At 36.2% G+C, this 3,901-nt stretch overlaps 1 long non-coding RNA gene across 1 annotated transcript; it reads left to right on the top strand.

Annotated features, from left to right (window-relative positions):
• Window positions 1-330: 330 nt before the first annotated feature.
• LOC104091844 (uncharacterized) lies at window positions 331-3,515 on the top strand. Its single transcript, XR_011409648.1, has 2 exons — window positions 331-668; window positions 2,396-3,515. It is a non-coding gene; the product is annotated as an uncharacterized lncRNA (long non-coding RNA).
• The last annotated feature ends 386 nt before the right edge of the window (window positions 3,516-3,901 follow it).

The raw sequence follows: 3,901 nt of genomic DNA, 5'->3' as shown, positions 1-3,901 counted from the left end.
ACTAAATTAGTAATAAATTAAGATCAAAGATAAATAACGATAATTTACTTAAATTATCATTTTACTAAATATAGCCTCTCGATCTTTTTCTCAAGGTACGCAGTCAAAGGTGAAAAAAAGAAAAAGTTACGCGGTTGAGAATTAAAGTACTAAGCTCCCGTTTGACTAGTATAAATTTTGGCTACTTTTTTTCCAACAAAAAATTGTAAACATTATTTGTTCATGGAGTTTTATGATTAGTTTGGATAAATTTCTGAAAACTAATTTATGTTAGTTTTTAGGTAAAAAATATTTTTTCACTCACATGACTTTAATTTTTTTCAAATAAATTATATGTATACAACTTCAACTTCTAAAAATTATTTTTTAACATAATTTTAATTTTAAAAAAAAAATATTTTAACCAAATTTATATCCAAATAGAGTGAATTTATTTTCATAAGAATTGAGAAATGGGAGAACTGAGGTTTCTATAAAATACAAAAACAACCCCTCCCTTAAAAATCGAAACCGACCCACCCGTTTTCTCCTCCATTCCACTCACAACCATCTTTTTCTCACTACAACCCCCCCCCCCCCCCCCCCCCCCCCCCCCGCGGCCCGGGATTTACCTTTTCGTTCTTTGCAGTTCGCCATTCAACTTCTCCCAAAGACATTTTCATCTATTGGTACGTTCTTCACCTTTCTGCTTCCATTTGTTTAATTTATGTTCTTCTGTTAATTTTCTGAGATGGTGTTTTGTGTTCATGTTTTGCCCTCCGTGGAAAAATGGGAAAAATTGCAATTTGCTCCTCTAAAATCAGGTTATTTCTCAATCAGAAACTTTTTGCCTATGGCATTAGAGAAACTCTGAAATATTTGGATTTTGACATTGTGAATAAGTTAAATCCACATACTTTTTATTTGAAAATCTCATCTTTCTTCAATTGTTTTTGGTTAATGGTTTGTAGTAGTTAATGCTGTTAAATTGCTAATTATTTTCGTTGAAAACAAAAATTTTACATTCATTGGACTGCTTTTATCTGGCAAGGGTGTTATTTTGATGATTTCAGTTTCTTGTCACGTTGACTTTGTTTTTCCTTCAGAAAATTTATCAAATTCCTGACTGTTTCATCCCAAAAGCATAATAGGGAATTTTGTGCATTTACAAAATAGAGAAATGAAAAAAGGAATTGGGAAATTGGAGGTTGAGTTTGGGGGGATAATTTTGTTGCTACTTACATGTGCCATTAATGGTTCCATCCTTTATCTTTGGTTACTTTTATGGGACTAAAGGGGTAGAACAGGATGCATCAAAGTACTTTCATAGCTCTCTTATTGATACATGGTTATTAGCCTTTTTGACAGCGTTTTTAGGTTTTACACGGTTCGCCGATATAGGAAGGGACTGGGAAATCATGTCCAAGTTTGACATACAAATGCTTTTTCAATCAATATGAATTGTTTTTATTATTATACATAGGAGGAAGGGGAAGAGGTAATGGGGCAAAAAATTACAAGGTGGAGTTGGGGAATTAAACGCTCACCAACAAGGTGAAAGTTAAGGTAGCCAACCAACTTCACTACTAAGATTCCCCGATCAAAATAAGTTAGAATGCAGTTTTAGCCATATTCTAGTTTTATATCTATTTCAATTTTTCAGGAGCTAACACTTGTTTATACATAGTTTTTAGCCGCAAAGTATTTTTTTCACCTATGTTGCCTGGACTATCCAAAAATATCTCCGGGTGCGTATCAGATCCTCGAAAAGTAGTGCCTTTTTGGAGGATCCAACACGGATACGGTAGCATTTTGGAGAGTCCACAGTCCATGCAACATAGTTTTTCACTACATCTGTTTCAAAGAAAATGGGTTTGTGCTAATAGAAATGCAATTCTACGGTTTATAGTATTTAGTGTTTGAATTGGGCGTGCTTACTTGTGGTAAGAGTGCACAATACTTTTGTTCCCAATCCTTGCTGCTCACATGCATACTCCCTATATATTAAGTTTTATTCAAAGTTCTAAAAGAAAGAATAATGACAGAAAATAAATAGGAAGATGATTCGTTAAGTTCTCTTATTTATTTTGCTTTCCAAATGGTCAATTCATCAAAAACGGATTAATTATGTTGAATAGTCTTTTGGAAAACTGGATTTCATGTTTCAATAGAAGTTGTTGACACCCAATCATGTTGCTGGATTTCATCCTATCATGTTGCCGTGCTATAAACGTGTATGTTTTCATTTGTACGGTTCATTTTCTAGTTATAGAACTATTACCGTAGATCCTCTCTTTTTAGATTTTCAAGTTAACGTGCTGAGTCCCAGCCATTTACTTCCTGTGGATTTTTTTGTCCAACTGTCTGGGAAAAAACTTTATGAGCTGATTTATTTGTAAATTTTGTTCTTTAACAGATCTTCATGGCTTTGGAACAAAATTTTGTTGGTGAACACATGTTCAATTTTGGATCTGAAGAAGATGTTTCCCTTAAGAAGGGGAGCGCAGTTCCTGTTCCAACACCAACTTCTGATAGTACAACTGGTGGTTATGATTGCAATATCTGTCTTGACTCAGCACATGACCCTATAGTCACCCTTTGCGGTCACCTCTACTGCTGGCCTTGCATTTACAAGTGGCTGCAGGTCGAGAGCTCTAATCCAGGATCAGACGAGAAATGTAAATGTCCAGTCTGTAAGGCTCACATCTCAAGCTCATCGCTGGTTCCTCTCTACGGCCGTGGGACATCATCAACAGAATCTGAAGTCAAGAAGTCTCAACTGGATGTTGTTGTACCACGCAGGCCTCAAGCCATTGGGATAACCACTCCGGTTAATTCATCGTCTCCCATAAATCAGCATCTTCATCACAGGCAATACCTCCCCTCTACCTTTCATAGCTATGCTGCTTTGGGTCCATCCCCAATGGACAGTTTGTCCAGCCCGACAGTTGGGGTATTTGGTGAAATGTTTTTGGCAAGGATTTTCGGGAGCTCAGACACAAGCGTATTTGCTTATCCTCATCCAAGCGCTTACACCATCCCAGGAAGTGTCAGTTCTAGAATGAGGCAGGTGGAAAAGTCTCTTAACAGATTATACATCTTTCTTTTCTGCTGCATCATCCTATGCCTTCTCCTATTCTGAGTGTTTAATACTGATTGATTCTTTGATGTACAGTTGTACAGATTATGTGACTGTCCTCGCTAACGGTCAGTCCTTAGATAGTAGAAATACATAGGCTTATAAGAGATTTAAAAGAAAAAGCTTAATGGTTGCTTTTCTCCTGCATCTGTTCTTCTGCATTCCCTTCTCTATCATAAAACTTTTTGCCCTTCAGAAAGTGGCAACAAACATAGCTACCTGCTCTCTACTAAGGTAGTCTCTTTAATTGTCCTCGAGTAGAGCATTACTTGGCTTATTACAATGGTTTATTAGGAGGGAACTCTTGGAAGGAGCCCAGTGAACCTGTGCTTTGTGGCCCAAATGGTCTGATATTTGAAATGTAATGTGTAGAATGGGCATGTTCCTTTTTTTTTTTCGTTGGTGTATCTTCATCATCTTTTCGTTTTAAATTTATTTGGATTTCATAAGTTAAAAGTTTTAGAATGAACTTGATCTTGGGCGAGAGGGAACTATTAGATATGATCGTACATTATAGGAAATTGAAATATTTGGTTCAAACTCCACTATATGGTGTCATATGCATGAAATGTCGAACCAACCAAGGTCCAAGGCAGCAGTATATAAAAAGTAAAACCCACCGTGGTTTGTTGATAGACTGAGTATGAAGTGATCAAGTAGGAAGAAGAAGAAGAGAGAAAATAAATAATAGGAAGAAGAAGATAAGATATTTCATTATTTCCAGGGACTTAAAAGTTAAAAACACTTGGAAACAAAGCTAAAGGGCAAGATAGGGTTGCGGCG

The sequence above is a fragment of the Nicotiana tomentosiformis genome, chromosome 7, assembly GCF_000390325.3.
Source record: "Nicotiana tomentosiformis chromosome 7, ASM39032v3, whole genome shotgun sequence".
Taxonomy (NCBI): Eukaryota; Viridiplantae; Streptophyta; class Magnoliopsida; order Solanales; family Solanaceae; genus Nicotiana; species Nicotiana tomentosiformis.
The sequence above is the reverse complement of the archived record's forward strand: the minus strand, read 5'-3'. Positions and strand labels throughout refer to the sequence as shown.